At 40.2% G+C, this 20,402-nt stretch overlaps 1 protein-coding gene across 6 annotated transcripts in view; it reads left to right on the forward strand.

The window, feature by feature from the left end:
- Abcg2 (ATP binding cassette subfamily G member 2 (Junior blood group)) overlaps positions 1 to 20,402 on the forward strand; it is a 114,110-nt gene that overhangs the window by 50,185 nt on the left and 43,523 nt on the right. Inside the window, exons 1-2 of one of the 6 annotated variants that reach the window (XM_029478608.1) lie at positions 5,853 to 5,966; positions 7,136 to 7,256. The exons of 3 other annotated variants lie outside the window; for them this stretch is intronic. The gene's annotated coding sequence lies outside the window, so the exon portion shown is untranslated. Of the gene's footprint in view, positions 1 to 5,852; positions 5,967 to 7,135; positions 7,257 to 15,886; positions 16,066 to 20,402 lie in introns of those variants that run through there. 2 more of the 6 variants (XM_021165146.2, XM_029478605.1) reach the window with 2 other exon arrangements.

A 20,402-nucleotide genomic window follows, 5' to 3' on the forward strand; every position in this document is an offset into this window, starting at 1 on the left:
GGGGGGCGCTATCGGGGACTTTTGGGATAGCATTGGAAATGTAACTGAGGAAAATATGTAATAAAAATATTAAAAATTAAAAAAAAATCTCTCAAGAAAAAAAAAAGAATCTCCTAGTTTATGATCTGAAGACCAGACAAAAGATGAAGTGTATGATATATACCTTAGGACATAATAAAACATGGACTAGCTGTGATTCTAAGATGCACTGATTCACTCCAGAGCCTCTCAGTAAGTGTGATTGTTTCAGGTCAGTAGCCCTCTTTAGAAATAACTTGTCCAGCATCTGATAATATTCTTTTGGTGTAGTTAACAGGAGTTTCCCTTGCCTAACCTTTGTTCTTTGTTTTCTGAGTTAGGCTCTCTTTCTGAGTGCTAACTCCAAAAACTAACTTTATCCTTTTCCCATTCTTAAAATCTATGACTTACTTTTTACTTTATGTGCTCGAATGTTTTATCTGCAGGTACATATTGTGTACCAGGTGCATGCCTGGTGCGCTAAGAGTTCAGAAGAGGGTGACAGGTCCTCCTAGAGTTATGGATGGCTGTTAGCCACCATGTTGATACTAGGAACCAAACCTAGAACTTCTTTAAGAGCATCAAGTGCTCTTAATCCCTAAGACATCCTTTTCCCACTCTTTCTGTCTCTTATCCCCTGGATCTAGAGGAGATCTTTAGTCTGCTTGTTAATATAGTCATTAGTGTCAGAGCCTGGGCCCTGGCATCCCTAACAGGCTAGGGCTGGCCAATAAGTAGTAGGGGAAAACAAAGAAACAAACAAACAAGGGTGGTAAGCAGAAAAAAAAAACAAATTTATTCACTATGTCTACAAAGGAAAGATGAAACAAAAAATACAGCAGTTCAGTCCTTGGGGTCCTGACATGAAGTTTAGGTTGAAATGGAAGGAAAAGGGTCAGCAAAACTAAGTAGCCCAGGTCAAATTTCGTCCTGTCAACCAGTGGCCCATCATTTTCTGGGATGCAGACACTTGCAAGGTTTGACAAGGGAGAATGTGTACAGTGTCTGTCCTCCTCTGGCCAGTACCAGGCTTCAAGCCGTTGCTTACTTCCAAAATGAGATTTCTGGAGAAATTCCAGTTCTTGGGGACCATTGTTTCAATAGTCTGACAAAACAAAGGAATGGTCACTAGTGTCTCTTTAGAGTATCTTCATTCCTGTCAGGATGGCTACATGTTTGTCTTGACATCTGGGAAACACTTACTCTCTCTGATTTCTTCCTTTCCTCCATGAAGGGATAGGCAGGCATCCAGTGGCCTGGCCAGTTTCTTTACTTCTACATCTAAAACACATAACATTTCCACCTTTCTCCTGATAGGTGTAGAGCTCTCCAGCTTGCTTGGCCCGTTCGTTTCCTCTAAGTCCAATGACATCAACCTGAAGCTCCCTCCTGAGACCATTTCTTAATTCTTTTATTAACAAGACCAAGACATGAAAAAGGGACCTTTATCCCAGTGACAACAAATGTACCCAGTCATTGTAGCTGTTGATTTCCTAAGGAGAGAAACTCATGATCAGTGATGAAGTGTATACAAACTTTTTTCTTGTAATATGACCCGTGTAGAAGTTAATCATGCATTTATTTTTCTCGATTAAAAATTTAAAATAATTGAAAGGGGATGTGGAGAGATGACTCAGTATTTAAGAGTGCATACTGTTCTTGAGAAAGACTAGATGGGTTCCCAGCACCCATGGGAAACACAAAGCTAGCTCCAGGGGGGATCAGCTACTGGAACTTCTCAGGCACTGGAACAAACATACACACACACCCCAGCCCCATCACACAAACACATAATTAAAAATCAAACTAAAACACATTTCTAAAATATCCCACATCAATTTGAGATGTTCAGTTTAAGCACAAGACTACACAGTGATTTAAAATCAAAACTAAAGTAAATACATAAATAAATAAATTTAACCTATATCTTTTCAAGGCTGAGATTAAAGATGCAGTGCTTTTGACCCAAAATGAAATTGTTGTAAGATAGCTAGTTGGGCATTGTCAGGCTTGGGGGGCCGGTGAAGTCATGGTTAATTTAGAATTAACCTCCCATTTCCTTGGTAAAGCTAGATACGTAAACATTACCTTTGTTACTCCTGGGAATTTAAAATAGCATATGAAATGGTGGAGGCTTCAGGGTGATGAGGCCAAGCTATTTCTCCTTGGCTAAAGAATGAGGTAGCTCTGGCCTTGGGTAGAGATGTGACATTCTGATCTGATTCAAAGATTAGATCATTATTTATTATTCTCTCTTCCCATAACAGTTAATCCAGGTGGGCTGCCACAGAGATGGGAGCAACAGTTGATCCCTTAAAGAAGCAGTGTGGATGTCTTTTCCAGAAGTAGTTCTCTCACTCAGTATGGTCCCTTACAGAGCTTCTCCCTTGGAAACACAGTTGAACTTTCCCCTTTTCTTCATTTTTCTTTTTTTCCCAGATACTGGCAAAGTTGAAGCATGTTTTTCCAGACCCCATAGGTCTCGCTCTATGCCCTACCTTTCTCCCTTATCATGGCTGCTTGGTGACCTCTAATGCAAAGGAGGAATAGCTTTTCCTCTTCTTCTTCCTCATCTCTTACCGATAAACCTTCTATCAAAAGACAGTGAGGTTTCAGGTTGCCTACCCCATTGTTTTGGGGGTGATTTGTTTGTTTATTTTGTTTTGCTTTGTTTTTAAACCACGGAACCCAAAAAAGGAACCACAATTTTCTAAGTAACATTGTTAGTAGCTATCCTGGCTAGATTGAGCCATGGCTTGTGAGGTTAAAGACTGTTGGGGCTGTTGTGCCCTGAGTCCACGGGAAACCCAGACAAGCCCAAGAACTGCAAAGCCTGCTGCAACATGAGGAGAAGCAGAGAGTAACTAATTTGTCTTTCAGTCTGTCCAATGTCCAAAAAATGTCTATCAGTCTAAGTCCAAGACATAGAACGAGACACCAACAAACACAGAGAAAGTCAATCAACACACATGGGCCCAGTTACAGACACCAGATGTTCCTGCTCATATGGCAGATAAAGCAGGTTATAGCAAGACTCTGCTTCCGCCGACATTGTCTTGTTTCCAGAAGGAGCAGAGCCTTCTAGGCTCCCTCCAGGGTGGCTGAAGTGTCCTTCAGTACCCCCTCTCCTCCCCCTGGTCTGGATGTTAAGGCACGTCTTGCCCACCTTATTTGACTGTACCAGACACATTAGGCTCTCTGAGCCTCCTGACACTTGCAAGCAAAAGTTCAAACAGACTTACAGACTCAGACTTTGATGAACAGCAAGACAAACGGGAACTGCAGTAAAAGCTGGAGACCTCAGATTCACCACTCCAGTGTGTTCCCAAGGAGCTGGATTCCCAGCCAAATGTAAGACTCTGCTGAGCCCTAACCTCACAGCCCATCATTGACAACAGAAATGCTGACACTTGCTCACACTTGCTCGTCAGCATAGACTCTCCAGACTCCTGATTCCATTTGGACGAGCCCCCAAATGTTGTGCCATGATTCCACGGGAAACCCAGATGAGTCTAAGAATTGAAAAGTCCACTGCAACTCCCAAGAGTCTTTTTATTGTTTTGTTGTAGTTTGTCAAAAGATCCTTACTCACAAAGACCACAGAAACTGCCATTGTTGCAAAATGCATGAGGATTTTACTTATCCATCATGTTGGGGAACCCCCTCCCAGAATGTGGGCCAGAGGAGAGACCCAGAACAAAGAAAGAACACACTTTTTATACCTTTGTAAGGGCCAGATATAGGCACCAGGGTAGTTTGGCTTATTTTAATTGGTGTAGCCAATAACCTATTTATTGGTTGGTTGCAGGAACACACAGCACAGAAACCAGCGGTCTGCATATTGTGTTGCTGCAGGAAGTGGGGAGGGAAGGGTAAGGGAGGATGGGAGCCTCTGGGGAGGAAGGCAGAGGCAAACTGTACAACACTGAAGTCTCTCTAGTATCAGTAATTTGGGGGTTACAAAAGGGGCCATTTGATACTTTGATTAAGAATCTGTGGTGCTGGTCATCTGGGTGGGGCTGAAGAAATAGCTACAGTTAACAAGATACCAGAAACACTGAGTCGAACCTTTGCTTTACCAAGACAATTGATGTCGGTTAGTTGGGTTTGAGAAATTAGCTGAAATTGAGACCAGCCCCATTGAGGTGAGACCTACTGGGAAGTGTTTCAGCACACTGGAATACAGAAGCTATGCTCCAGAGATAGTCAGTTTTCCCCCAATGCTGGTAGCAGATCCTGGTAGTCACCAGGTGGTATGGTTTCAAGGCACGAAGGGCTCAAGGAAGGAGGCTGTGTCTTGGCATTTGGTGGCTTGGCTGGAGTCCTAAAATAGAGCCCAGGAGAAGCCAGGGGTGAAAGTATAGTCCAGTTGTAGCAGAAGCCCCCAATGTTTTGGAAACACCAGTACCATGGAATGACTGTGAAGGACAGCAGCAGCCCTATAGTGTACAGCCTACAAGACAAGCTATGTGTAGGATGGCAAGCCCTTTGGACAAGCACAGAAGACTTTGTGTGACATGCATCTCACATGAGTCTCAGAAGCCTGGCACTGAGATTTACACCATCGGACTTTGATTTTGCTCTGATCTGACTGTGACTGTGTCTGATATTTTCTTCTTGGAATAAGAAAGGGTTGAACTTGTTTTGATTTTATAGGAGCACTATAAAACTTGAAGAAACTTTAGATTTAAAAAAACAAACAAACAAGAGAATGAGCGAACTTTTACATTGCTTGATTTGTAAAGACTACTTGAATTTTATGTTTTATATTGTCATATTTATTAAGATCTTGGGAATGTTAAAAAAAGAAATGAAAATTATTGTTAAATAGTGTTGTATTGATGTGTCGGCTCACAATGGGTCAAGTGTCTGGACTATCTTGTTATTAACTTGCCACAAGCTAGAGTCTTTTGAAAAGAGGGGCTTTCAATTGGAAAAAAAGTGTCCTTAATATCTGGCTGTAGGCAAGCCCTTAAGGCATTTTCTTCATTAGTGATCAATGGGGTGGGAGACTTTCCTGGGCTGGTGGTCCTAAGTTCTATAAAACAAACAAATAAACTTTGCAAGCCATGATACAGCAAGTAAGCAGCACTCCACCATGGCCTCTGCGTCAGACCCTCCCTCCAGATTCTTGCCCTGTTTGAGCTCTTGACTTCACTGCTTTCAGTGATTGACCATGGTGTGTAAGTGTAAGCAGAACAAACCCTTTTCTCCCCAAGTTGCTTTTGGTCATAGTGTTTCATCAAAGCAATAGAAACCCTAAGACTAGCCATAGCTGTGTTTCTCGAGATTACCTGGATTTAGGAAGTGATTGAGATGAATTTGGTGTCTTCCAGTGTCTTTTTTCCTATGGCATTCTGTACAGCCACCTAAGAGAAGTCCCCAACTTCTAGCATAGGATCCTTCCATTTTTGGCAGCTGGCTGGTAAAGTTCCCAAACAAGTAGGGAATCAGATAATTTTAGGAGCAGCTCCCTTTCTCTCATCATAAGGCCATCTACCCCATTTCCATAAATCCTGGGAGAGTCCACACAAAGTCCAGCCTGCCACAGTTATAATAGTAATTTGCCTAATTTGCATCTTGGGTATCTTGTGGGTCCTCCAGGTTCACAGGGTGAAGGTATTCTGAGTATATTTTCTTTCGAGGCTTCTTATCGCAGGGCAGCGCCTTGCCTCCGCCATGACCCGGGGCTCTCTGCTCTCCGCTCTCCGCTCTCCGCCCACCTCCCAGGAGCCAGTGTAGCGCAGGAAGCCCCCCGCCCACATGTGTCCAGCTGCTCATGGGACGGGCTTCTCCTGCGCGCGAGCTGCGGGGCGGCGCGAGCTGACGTCACGGCGGTCGGGCGCCTGTGCGGGGCGGGCAGACGCTCCTGGCGGGGCGAGCGTGTGCAGGTCTGAGCGTGTGCGAGTTCTGGGCGGCGCGGCTGCTGCTCCGCCAGGGACCGCGAGGTGAGCGGAGTGCGGGGAAGCTCCGGGAGTGTGCTAGGCGCCGCGGGGGCGAGTGGCGGCCCTGCGGGGCGCTGCGTGGGGGCCAGGGGGACCGCGTGGTGTGGGTTGTGAAAGTGAGGAGGAAAACAAGGACTGACAGTTCAGTCATTTCTCCAGAAACTTGTGCGGTGCGGTGATAGCAGGAGGATAAAGTCCAAACCTATTTGCTCCAACTGTTTGGAAAGGATAAGACTCCTTGAATGGATAGATTAAACTGACTGAATGAAAGTCAGCCCCACAGTGGAGAAGTTTTCAAGGGGACGGAACACCTACCCCAACCCCGGGCCTAAAGTTTGTCAATTTTAGGTGTATTGTTACTTTCTGGGTTCCCTTTCTAACCTTTCTGTGGAGAGTTGAATCTTACTTTTATTGTAATGTTTGCCTTTGACCTTACATTTTGTTCTTTGTCAGTTTCACGCGTGGATGAAATGCATTCTGATTACTCTTTTCCGTTTTTCTACTTTCATTTATTTATTTATCTATTCGTTTATTTATTAATTTTCGACTGGAGGGGTCTTTCTATGACTCCCAGACTGCCTTAGACCTCGAGCTCAAACAATTCTCTTGTCTCAGCCATTCCAGCACTGGGACTGTTCCAGGGCACTGTCATATCAAGCTATTGAGTTTTAATAATTAACTTTAAAATTTGACCGGCTTATTACAGTAGTTACTAAAATAATACTGAAAAGGTTTCTGTGGAGAGTCGAGTCTTAACTTTTATCGTTACTTTTTGCCTTTGCCTTACAGCTGTTTCCCATTCGCTGGGAAGTCGCTGAGGGATTTTGAGCTCATAATTCATTTACTTCTAAAGACAACTGAAGTGTTTAGGGAATCATTCAAAGGTGGTAGTATAACAGTTATTTAAAATAGATATGAGTGGATATGGGTTGACCAAGATTATTTCTCCTGCCCCAGTGATGATTAATCTCAGTGGTATGTGCATTTTCTCAGGAAGGGTGAATGCAGTCTTGGTGAGATCAGAGACACTGTGGAAGCTGGGTTGATGTCTGATTTGTATTGAGCCTGGGGGAAATGGCTAGAAATTAAGGTAACTAACCTGTCCTAAATCCTTCAAGTTATCCTGCAGGGTAAAGAGTACATTTTGTGACTTCCCTCTGATGGCATTCCAGGTGGTCATCCTTCAAAGAAAGAGTGAGACTCCCAGAGGCCCTATGACCCTAACTGTCCTTCAGGAGACTGGCCTGGCTCCTAGCCCATCATGATTATACTGGAGAAAAGAAGGCATAGGAAGTAAGGGACAACTGTTGTTTTAAAAGAAGAAGAAAACGTTTCACTTTCCATGAATCATTCCGTCAGTTTGACTTAAACTCTTCATATCCCTGGAATAATTACAGGGAGTGGACTTTAGTGTGCAAGTGTGTATTATAGCCACTCTTCATGCTCACACTCAAGCTACCAGGTAGGCAGTCTAAGAAGAAAAGGACTATGAACTTGTATCAGTGATCAGAGTATATCTGTCTCTTCTTTTGTTTTTGTCTTCCTCTTTCTCCTCCAATTCTTTCCCTTCATCCTCTCCCTTCTCTCCCCTCTGCCTCAGGTGTCCTTTCTCATGCCATGCACTCTATCTCCCTGTTTTCCCAGAGACTCTCACACTATTGTCTGGAGCTCACCAGGTAGGCTTCCTGGCTTATCAGTTATTCTCAGGGACTCGCCTGCCACCCATTGCTGCTTCACTAGCCAGCCAGATAACAGCTCAGGCCTTAATGTTTGCAAGGACTCTACTGACTGAGCTATCTCCTTGGTCCATGAATGTATATTTAATATCTATATATCCTGCAGGTCCTGAGAGTAGCTCACTATAAAGGCATGCAGGAAGGAGATAAGAACATATGCGCTGGTAGGAAAATGCAGATTGAACTTGGGTTTATAAACTATACTATTCCTTTTCTACCATTTAATAAGACATTTCACATCCATGTGACAATTTCTTCTTGAGACCCGGGAATAAGGAATTTGTTAACACGATCCATTATTTTATTGAAGGAGCCCTGAATGGTTTCCTGTATGGTTCACTTGAAGTCCCAGGAAAGTAGTCCTTTGGGCTGTGAACATTTAGTATTGACACTAGAAATATAAGTGATTTAATTGTTCAAGCTTTTGTACTATGTGAGTATTAAACAAGTGGGAGTCATGACCTGGAAAATATTTAAACTGCTGGGGACCCAATTCTAGGTCAGTAGCTCATATGCTCTCTTGCCAGGTCAAGTTCACAGTGAGGTGCAAAGAAGACAACATATCGCTTGGAAACTGTAAAATATTGTATTTATCTACAAATAACAGTGTATAAAATACTATGTTCAATATAATTTAAAATTGTAGTCAATATGAAACTATAGATTTTTATAATCAAAATCATCCGTACATCCTACTTATATCATGTACAGCATATCTTAGTTCATACTGTCCACATTTCAAGGCATATAGAGCTGATGGGTCCTGCTCTAGATAACATAGCTCTAGGGGCAGTTAACTAGTACACAGATAGAAGTTAATTTAGGCTGGCTTTTTATTGTAAAATATATTGTCGTTATAACCTCTTGCCTTTTAATAACTACAATTTTGTTACTAAAATCATTATTAAGGAATGCAGAAAGAATACAATTGCAGGAAGAGTAGAAATTGAAGAAATAAGATTTCTCCATTATTTCAATGTGTACCAATAGTGGTAGAGAAATCTAAGACACCCTGGTCTTACTTTGCACCCTGTGATCTATCTTAGATTTGTGATCTCTGACTCTTTGCTCTGGTTCAATAACATGGAGATGATGTTATTGTGGCACAATGCAAAGTATATTTGATCTTTGCTTCATCCCAGCCGGAGACCCCCAAGATCCTTAGAATCTTCTGAGATTTTGTGTCTTTTGTTATTCTTTTTATTTTCAAAAACAATTTTTTATTAGATAATTTCTTCATTTACATTTCAAATGCTATCCCGAAAGTGCTCTATACACTCCCCAACCCTGCTTCTCCAACCCACCCACTCCTGCTTCCTGGCCCTGGCATTCCCCTGTAGGGTTGTTAGTTTTCAGAGATTCATCACAGAATTACACCTTCAACCCCAACCAGAGTGCCTAGGTTATTTTTGTAAGTGAGGTGACCTAGGGTGGGACTCCTAGGTAGCCTTAGGATGGGCATGGTCTCAGAAAGCTCTCAGAAAATGATGAGAGATTTAAGACTTAGCTCCACCTATGGACCTCTGAAACAGGAGGAAGAAGGCTGGTGGTTCAGCTCTATAAAACTTGTTAATCAGTAAATAACCTGAACAGATAGATTCCCTTGTCTGGTAAGTGCTTTGGCTCTCAGAGAAGAGGCCATCTCTCAGCTCTGCAGGATAGAAGCTAAAAGCTGTCTTGCTGAGGACCCTACTTGTTGTCTCTGTGAGTGGGTATTTTTCCTGTCATTCATCCATGTCATTTGTAACAACTGTCTTTTTGTTTTCTTTTGTGCTTTTGATATAGGGTCTAATTGTGTAGCTATTCTTGGCCTGGAACTTGCTATGTATACCAGGGCTGGCCTTGAACTTGCAGACTTCCCCCTTCCTCTGCCTCCCAACTGCTGGGATTATAGTCACACACTACCATGCTTGGCTATCAGTGTCCTTAAATTCTGGCAAACATAAGTAGAGAGTGAACCTATCTGTATTTATTCAACGTAATAGAGGCTGTGGGAAACATTAATTATAACCAGTCATTTAGAAGTGCAGGTGACAGCCTACTACTTGGATTGATGTCTGAAATAGAGGCTGTCTAATGGGACTGAGCCCTTAGTGGGTGGCCAGTGAGCTAGAGTTAGAATACAATTGAATTACTGGATACCAAAGCTGGTGTTCACTGGACAACTACTTGGTGTATGTGCCTGACTCCAGTCCAGTGTTCATTTTGTGAGAGTGCAGTAGAAGGGAAACACTGTACTTTATATATCCAAATATAGCTCCTATGATAAATACTTCAAGTAAAACGTAGACTTGAGAAATATAGAGCAACCGGCTTCTTCTAGTTTAAATCTAGTAGTATAACTTGTCATGGCTCAATCTTGTAGTGCCGTTCTAATTCACCCCCCCCCTTCAAATCTAAGCCACAAATAGAATTTATTTGGCAGTGTGGCATTGACTTACACAGTGAGTAAGTAGCCACCTTAGGCAGTGGATCCATTCTCCTACAGATCTTTTTTTTTTTTTTTTGCTACTTCATTTCTATAAATATACATTACATCTTGAATTCCAGGTATAGATACAGATCTCCCTTCCCCCAGGAAAATGTGCTGAGTTCCACCTGTGGGAGCTGAGTAATGAGTCCTAAAGTTCATAAATGCTTACCACTTTACTAAGAGTTAGTCAAGTGGCTTGAGTTTTCAACAAAAAAAAAAAAACAATTGCCACTGTTTCCTTTGTTCTTCCACTTTAAATGTGAAAAGAGTCAAGAGATGCCAGGTTTTTCTCTGCCTCCTAGGTCCTCATAGGTAAGCCCTGAAGCTTGTGTTATAGGAGGGCTCACAACTGACTTCATCTCAGCTTCTGCCAATCATAAATATATGAGTTTCAAGAAACATTTTATATTATTGTTTTTTAAAACAGCACATTGCAACAATATAGCCTTGACTGAGATTTGAATTTAAAATATCTTCATGATCAATGATCAAACTTTCAATAGAAAACATTGAAAAATGTTGTTTGTTTTCTTCTCTGTCTTAATTTTGAAGCATTACTAAAAAGTTGCAAGTAAACCGCACAACATTCTAGTCCAGAGCAGGCAGTGGTACCTGCCGTAACTAACACAACTAACAGAACTGATCATCTGACGTTAGTGTAGCAGTGGCCATTGCACACACTCTCTCTCTTTTGTCTTTCCATCGTCTTATCTAGGATTAATCAAAGTTTGCCACGTTATAGTTCACTGCTATATATTTAGTTTAGTCCAATATATATAAAAAGAAGCCTTGTTTTATTCATGGTCTTGACGTTAAAGAAGATGTCAGTTCATTAATGTGTGCAGTTCATCTCCTTTGAGTTTGATACTTTCTCATGACTACATTGATACTGTGTTTTAGGGGAACAATGTCAGGAAGATGAAGTACCTGTCTAAGTGCATCGTGTCAGTGTACCAGGGTATGAGGCTGACATGTGCTCTTACGGATCATAAGCACTTGATGAAGGATTTCACCTTTCCCTTTGTCGATAAGGTGTGTCTTAGGGGACACACTTGAACTCTGTGCATCCTGTTTCCCCTCAAGCTGCAGCTAGGTGATTTTGGCCCTCATTTAGTAACACGTTGCACTTTATAATTGTTTTAGTGACATATTTTTAAGGAGTCCCACTCTAAGGTGCAGTTAACTATTTTTTCCTCTACTTATTTAACTATTTGTGTCAGTACTGACTCCTGCAATTTTATTTCATTATTTGGTTCTTAATCCAACGTTATCCATATTTGGTTTGCTACTCAGATTGTCCCCGCTTTTGACACAAAGTTGGAAGCTCTGCTATTTTCATGTATTTACTGCTACCATCATTTCTGAAGCATTTTCTTCTTCCAGTATTGCAAACATTTATAGGCTCATTGTCATATATCAAATCTGACACTCTGATTGTGTTTATTTAGAATGATACTGATAAACTAAGTTTGGTTTTAGGACCAGGTATCCTCTGAGACTCATTTTTGTTAATAGAGTCTGGGGCCTGTGAGTTTGTGCATGTGAGGCACTCTCTCACTACATATGATGGCCACCCAGACTACTAATATATTCAGCTTCTTACATTAGATAAGGCCTTACTATAGTCCTCAGTTTGAATTTCTCTTTTTACAAAACAGGTAAATTATTCAAGATTTAGGAGCTGAAGTTTTAAAATCAAATATTGACCTAATAAGTGTTATAAAATAAACATTCTGCATGTTACTAGCTTCTGTTTATTAGACTCTGCTAAGGAACCAGAAATATTTTATTAGCTTAGTAGTTTCATTAAGATGTATACTGAAAGGAATGTATTATGAAAGGAAGTTGTGTAGAGACTCTTTGAGATTTTCAAAGTGTCCTTATGTCTATTGTGAAGCCTTTCCTCTTTAGTGTTATCTTTGGGCAAGTCTTTAAACTTGCCGCTTCCTTCTCAAAATAAAAGTCCTTGGCAATATTTCTATATCCTGTGCTTTTTTTTAAAAAAAGCTCAGAACATAATCTAATATGCCCAGAATTTGAGACACTCTACCTCTCTGCTTTTTAACCTTTGATTTGGTTAAATTTATAATGGTGAAATGTTAAGTTAAATTTCAAATAAATATTTATGCTGTTCCTGTTAGCAGTGGTACAGACCACAGTGATACAGTGTAGAGGGCACAGCTTACAGAAAACACTAGAAACCAGAGTTGTTAAACAGGCAGGCTCTTTTCTTCTAAGGAAGGAAATGACACCTGTTTACCCCAAGGCTGGAGTAGGAGGTTGTCTAACAACCTGGTGATCTTTTGCTGTTCTATGGAGGCCAGCTTTCATCCAAATCCCCCAAGCAATCCTCTCAGTCTCTAGAACCCATCTTTATGAATCCTTCCTCCCGTGAACACTGTTTATCAGTTAATAGAACTCATTCCTTAGGTGAAGGTCACAGGTAGAGATGCACTTTGCAAGGGAATTTTGATGTAGCCACGCCTCAAGCTTTGTCATGATGGTTGTTCTGCTGAAACTTTCCTCCAAAGTTCTACTGTGTTAAATCTGAAAGAAAATAAACCGATTGGTAAGTCTTAAGAAGTTTTGATCCAGAATCTGCTAAATTCATGGTGGCCTGAGGTTTTTTTTTTAACCTCACCCTGATCATTTCCCTGCCAGTTGGGAGTCTTACAGAAAACCTCCCCACCCCCACCCCCCACAGTGCATTATTGGATTTGAGATGATGTGTCCATGGAATAGAGGTTTCTTCTACTATAATTATGGTTTCTAATATGATTTTTGTGAAACACACACACACATGATATAAAGTATATTTACTACTTTAAGGCTCAAAGTAATTTTGAGAAACAGTGCTGCTATTGACTTCTGGTTTTCTGTTTATGCTTATTCATATCTGATTGTAATTACATTTATTTAATTATAAACTGGAAGTGAACAGGAATATTGACCTTAATGTAGTATACATGTGTTATACACATATTAGACTGATGAAAATGACTAAGTTATAGACTCCATGCTGTGCAGTTTCCTGTAAAATTCTAATGGAGAAATTCAACCTCACATTTTCCTCTCGTTTTTGCTTTGGCTTTTAGGACCTAAAATTCTGTGATCTCTCCCCATGCACTGATGCTCATCTTCCCGTGATGCCAGTCAGGGTTAGAGTCAGAGTTCTTAGATCCTATTGTTTAGGACTTGTCCTTACCTTCCAAAATTTTGAAGCTAAGTTTCTTCATTTGTGTTTATTCCCTTTCTAGGTTTTATTTGTAGTTCAGTAATAAACACTATAATATTTATAGTCAAGTTTTAAAATCTCATCCTTACCATGATGGCTAGTGATTTTAATCCCTGTGGCACTTTGTTTTCTATCTATTTGGATCATTGAGAATAGGGTATGAGGAGATCTGAGGGATCCAAAAATAATAGACATTGTTAGATTGCTTCTTTTTAAATAACTATAATCTGCTGGCAGAGTCAATTTTCATGAATTATGACTTACATTTTTAACTAATTTTTGTCATTTTGAGACAGTGTCTCCTGTAACATATGCTGGCTATGAACTAAGTAGTAGAAAATGGTCCTCTTCCTTCTACCTCCCAAATGCTGGTATGATAAGTGTGCTACAGCCTGATTTTCTTGTTTTTAAGAGATAAGGTTCTATGTAGCCCATGGTAACTTCAGATTCTCCATGTAGCTGATGGCTGGCCTTGAATTCCTATGGGCCACTATGTCTAGCTTACAAATACAACTTGTAGAATTTGTGTTTTTATTGAAACTTAATTACATTTACTATTTATTTTGTGTGCGTGCACGTGTGTCTCTGGGGAATGAACCCAAGGCATGTGGCTTGGTGGTAATTATATTTAGCTGATGAGCCTGATTTCCAGGAATTGTAGGCTTGCAGTGTAATCTAAAGAACGTGCAAGTGGGAGTAGGAGTCTTGCACTTACAGATACATAACAAGACATAGCTGAAGGTAAAGAACTTAACTAGAGTGTTCTTGCTCTGCGACCTGGGCTAGGTTGTTAAGGCTGTAACTCAAATCTCTGTATTTATAATTAGTGACCTTTCAGACTTGTAAGGAGTGTTTTGGGGGTTGTCTTGAAAGGTTATTGCTATTTAACTTGATCTCCCCCTCCCCATATCCATATTTGGAATATTAAACAAAATAGTATGAAATTTACTTTAGTAAAAAATATGTTTCTTGGTAAAGTTTTATAATGTCTCTTTCGAGATCAGATGTTATTCTTTGCGACTCCTCTCATTTGTTTTGTGTGAGGAAAAAGATCGACTTTAGCACATAAAAGACAGATATGAAAAACAGAAGAACTCCCTTCAGGCTCTGCTTGCTGTGCTCATGTTTCAGGTTTGTTATTTTCAGCTAGATGCATGTAGCAGTTACCTGATTGATGTTTACTTTAAATGTTATTTAAGCACTTGATAATGTTAAAAGAAATATAATACTATTTATTTTAAAACTTATTAAACATCTGTGTGTGTTCATGTGTGAGTATGTGCATGTGTTACAGTGAGCATGGAGAGGTCAAGGACAACCTGGAGTTGGTTCTTCCCCTCAAACATGTGGGCTCTAGGAATTACACTTAGGTTATCAGGCAGCAGGTACCCACTGAGCTGTTTCACCAGCCCTGTTTTGTACTATTTAGAAACTCAGGAATGAATTTATATGATATAAAACATAGAAAAATCTTAGGGCTTTATAAAATTGTTTAGAAATAATTCAATAATAAAAATATATCCTAAAACCAGAAGTAACGTAGACTTGTATTATCTTGTTTAGTATCATATGTAGAACTTGAATTAAAATTCAGGAAGTCTGAATCTCTCAGTCACATTGCCTGTTTCAAATGCTACATATGCTTAGGTTGATGCGTCTGGTGGACACTGTTTGATGCTCCCTGATAGTCTAGCTCATGATGGTTTCTGAAGGAAGCAGAAAGTAGCACAGGCAATTTTTTTTATTATTGAAAATAGATATTTAAATATATAATATATTCTGAATATAATTTCCCTTCACATAACTCCTACCTGCCCACTTACCCAAATCCATAACCTTTATTATCTCTCTCATTAGAATGCAAACAGGCATCTAAAGACTAATAAATAGTAGTAAAAACTAGATAATCTGAAAATAAACCAGAATAGGATAAAACAAACAGAAGAACCACAGCCAAATAAAAGGTCAATAAACACATATAGACACATATTTGCATACACAAAAAATCCCTTAAAACGTAAAATCAGAAACCATAATGTATATACAAAGGACCTGTAAGGTTTTTAAAGAAAAAGTCCTGGCAAACCATTCTGAAGCAAAGAACTTCTAAAAATGCCACTGAATTCATTTTGTGTTGGGCATCTACTACTGGGTACAGGGCCTGACCTTAAAAGTGGTTTATATCCCCAGTGAGATTCTGTTGGTGAAAACTAATTTTTCGTTTGTGACCACTTGTGCATAGGAGACAGCTGTTGGGTTAGGGATGGGAGCTATGTCCACTTCCCCTCAAGTCCAGGTCACAGGTAATTTTTAAACTGATGCTGTTGTGTTTAGCTGCAATACTAAAAACAAATTAAAGACTTCTATCTTGAACTTTTTTACGCATCAGGAACCAGGTTTTTGCTAAGTCACTTTTTATATAATTTGTTGGCTCACTGCTGCTAATTTTGAGCTTTGGCCAATGTGTACCGGTAGCTGGTGCTTCCTGATCTTCGTTTAGGATACAGCATCTGGATTCAGTCTCCGAAACTCATTGCTGATGGTGTAGTAGAGGAAAACTCTTCTCCCTTCTCAGGTTGAATATTTGGAGACATGTGAACTGAATTGAGAAGAACCAGACCAATAAGGGAAATTTTAACTGCACATTGAGAGAAAACTGTAAGTCAAAGGGAAAAGATAGAGAACTGGGGCCTATTTATTTACTTATTATTTGAGACAGAGTCTTACCATGCCTAACCTGGCCTTGAATTTCTGAGATCCCCCTGCCTAAGCCTGCTGAGTACAAGGATTTCAGACCTATGCTCCACTCTACCCATTCACCATTTTCACATTAAAATGGGCAGGTGGGGAGGGGCAGTTCTGAGAAAACAAACCACTGTAATATAATTAGGTCTTGGGCCTACAGGTTGACTCTGTACATAAAGTCGCTTGCCCCATGCTTGACCACCTGAGTTCAATCCTCAGGCCCCATGTGGTGGAAGAAGAGACTGACTCCTAATTGTAGTTCTCTGGCCTCCACATGAGTGGGTGTACATGTGCACACGCACATAGTAATGCACACAGATGTAATGATGTACCTTTTTAGGACAGTAGATGGATGATGATGTGGTAGTTCTGTGACACTGTTTATAATTGGACTGACCCAACCACATTAAGTCTCTAGAATGGATTTATGAAAAGACATCTTTTTTGTATTCTATACTTTCAGGTAGATATAAGGGGTTGGGAGAATTTGAGTGTCTTAAGCTCAAAATTATAGTCCTTATTCTGGCCTTAGGATTTAACACCCTGTAAATGTGTCCATGCCTCTCTTGTGAACTCTAGCCCATTTGACAGTGTTTTACCTCTTCTGAGTGTCTGCCAATGCATGTCATTGATTAAGAATAGTACACAGGGTAAGAGTATCTAACTGGAAGGAGCGAGCTGTCAAAATAGGAGTGAAGGAAATGTCCTTGTTCACAGATTAGTAAGTTGGTAGAATGCTTGACTGGGGTAGTGGGGAAGTCAAGATTACTTAGAAGAGAGAAGATTTAGGATGGGAAGCCAAAGACAGACATTTCTTCTATGGTCTGTGCAATTGTTCTAGCTACCAAGGTATAAAACATTAACCCAAAATTTAAAAAACCCAAATTAATTGATAATTATCATTTCATTGATATTTCATTGGTAAGTTAATTAAAGCAGCTCTTATTTGTAAAATCTATTTATTAAAACTAGGTCTGTTTAGAGGCTTCCAGAAAGCACTAGCCTGAAATATAACTCTTGCGGTGTTTGGATTGACTATAAGCCTGTTATAAGTCCATGGACAGTGATAAAACTCAATGTTTTCCCTCCACACATAAAGAGTATAAATGTGTATTTTTGGGTGTAAGTTTGCATTTATAAAGGGATTTCATGTTTATGTAGCTGTTTGTCTGTTTCAGATGGTTTGGGGGAAGACTTAATGGTAAGATGTTTCTCGTATGCCTTATAGCTCTCTTCCCCTCAGCTTCCAAAACTTGTGACTTTGAAAACAACAATTAGGGTTTCTATTGCTGTGATAAAATACCATGACCAAAAGCAACTTTGAGATTAATTTTACTTTAAAGCTTATAAATGCATCACTGAGGGAATCCAGGGTAGGAACCTGGAGGCAGGAACTGAAGCAGCATCCAGGGAGGAGCATAGTTCCTCCTGTGGCTTGCTCAGTTTTCTTTATTTTATAACTCAAGACCTACCCAGGGACAGGACCATCCACAGTGAGCTGGACTCTTGCTTATCATCAACCAAGAAAGTAATGTCCCATGTCCCTTAGGCTTGCCCTCAGACCTTTCTGATGGAGGACTTTTTTTTTTTAATTGAGATTCCCTCACCCATAATAACTCTAGCTTGTGTTAAGTTGACATAAAACTAGCCAGGCATATACCTTCCGCTAGGGAGTGTCTTTCCTTATCTGTCTTGTCCTCAGATCATGGCTACCATGATGGGTGTACTGGCTGGTTTTGTATGTCAACATTACACAGGCTGGTGTTATCACAGAGAAAGGAGCTTCAGTTGGGGAAATGCCTCCATGAAATCCAGCTGTGGGGCATTTTCTCAGTTGGTGATCATGTGGGGAGGGCCCCTTGTGGGTGGTGCCATTCCTGAGCTGGTAGTCTTGGGTTCTATAAGAGAGCAAGCTGAGCAAGCCAGGGGAAGCAAGCCAGTAAGTAACATCCCTCCATGGCCTCTGCATCAGCTCTTGCTTCCTGACCTACTTGAATTCCAGTCCTGACTTCCTTTGGTGATGAACAGCAATGTGGAAGTGTAAGCTGAATAAACGCTTTCCTCCCCAACTTGCTTCTTGGTCATAATGTTTGTGCAGGAATAGAAATCCTGACTAAGACAATGGGAAAGCCAAGAACTGTGTCAGTGGACTAATTACAAACCTAATTACTAAGCAATTTTAGAGTGTTTTCACTGCTGGATGCTTTAAGGTGTATGTGTCAGATGATGGACACATGAAAACGCTTAACAACAGAAGGCATTTTAAATGTAAGGAATCATTTTTGAAGTTTAAAACCATGGTTTATGTGTTTTTTCTTTTCTATTTGTGATTTGAAGCCTCTAACTCCTTGCCAGTACTATTATCTTTGCATTAATGTCAGTAAGTAGTTTAGCCACTTCATCAGTGGTTCTGTGGTTGTGAAGCAGAGATTGGCTGTCTGTAGTCAAGAATTATTTATAGAAGGAAAAAATGTCCATGTCTAGCTCTGTACTCTGACCTGTGGCTGCTAGAATGTACTGTAGTTAACACACAGGCAGGTCTGTTTGTTTGAGGACAGAATCAACCTGTGTATTGCCCTACTTGGGCATTTCATCATATATAAAGCAAGTTCTGGGCTACAGAATATGGGAAAACTCCATTTGATTAGCAGTTTTTTAGAAACTAGCAAACAACAAGGTAGGATATTAGAGTTTTGTCCCAACAAAGTCCAGGTCTGAGTTGATTTCCTTTATGTTAAAAACAAAAAGGGGGCAGCCTAATGAGCAGTGCACACAACAGCAAGGTGGCCACCATAGGAAAGGTTACTGTGAATGTGAGGGTGGTGGGTACTTGTGTGAATCATCTAGTTTAACTAGAGGGCGAATGCTGTGGTACAGTGTTAAGGTTTCATTCTTCCTTTGTTTTTTTAATCCTTGGAGTACTTTTTTTGTTTCAACTTAGGGTAATGCGTTTTTTTCCATAAGAGAGCTCCAGAATTTGTTCCATTCTCTCTCCCTTCTTCTGAGTCTTCCTCACTCCTGCTAAGTGGTGTTCCTCTCTAAACCGATGGGTTGTAACTCTTGAGTCAGGAAGACTCTAAGCCTGTGAAAAAGATTGTAGAACTCTGCTTAGGAATTTAGTGGCTGCTCAGCAGCTCGGATACAGACTCAGCTCAGCTACTGGGAAGACAACCAGTTGCACATACGGTTAACATTGTTACTGGTATATCAATTCCAGATCAACATCTGCTAGCATGGGTGATCCTTCTTTGGTTCTTTAGCCTTTGGTTCCAGTTACAGACTTTTATTAGTGAGTATTTCACACACACACACACACATACACACACCCTCATTTTTGTCTTGAGGCATTGACCAATTTAAGTCAAGTGATATGTTCTTGATTCTTACAGTGTTTTGGAAGGATAGTAGCCACCATGGCTGGTCACACTAGGGTTAGTAATAGGAGACTTGATTGGTGTGTTTGCATTGACCTGTCTTGGTTTCTGAAGATGTGGAGAGATTTAACAAAATATTTAGACTTTAGCAGTACAGTTTCTATATCTCTTGCGTCTTTTTTCAAATACTTCAGAATAAACATTGGTTAATTACTATGATATGCTTTAATACTTCATTTTTAAAAGTAAATAGTAATAAATGCAGTGTTTGAGGTATAAAATCATTTTTCAGAAATGCTTTTTGCCCGGCACACATTTGGATTCCTCTGTGTCTGTCTGTCTTGCTTGTTGTTTTTGGAACTGCATTCTGAGACTTGAAACTCTGACCTGTTTGGGAGAATACTGCCCAACATTTTTTAAAATATTGATTGTACTCTGTTTCCTTCCCCTCCCAGGTCTCAGTTACATGCATGAGGGATACTTTACCCCTGACCACCCTCCCCCCTTCTAATGACCTTCTCCTTAAATCTGGAGGCTCTCTTTCCTTGATGGTGACACTGTTCATAGTTTTGGAAATTCATTTCTAGATATTTCCTGTATAATTTTTGTAGGAACCAAAATTCTAGAAAGGACGGGACACCAGTGAAGTAAGTCCTGCCCCCTGCACAGATAAATTTCACACACATGAAACAAAACTCACGAAAAATAGACAGAACAAAAGTTCTTCATGGATAGATGTCTTTTAAACATGAAAACTAAGGTTATTGAGTGTAACATGTTAAGCCTATTTTCCTAAGCTCAGGTAGCCTTATGGTCTCAGACTAGTCAGATTTTAAAGGTATATATATATATATATATATATATATATATATATAT

The sequence above is a fragment of the Mus caroli genome, chromosome 6 (assembly GCF_900094665.2).
Source record: "Mus caroli chromosome 6, CAROLI_EIJ_v1.1, whole genome shotgun sequence".
Taxonomy (NCBI): Eukaryota; Metazoa; Chordata; class Mammalia; order Rodentia; family Muridae; genus Mus; species Mus caroli.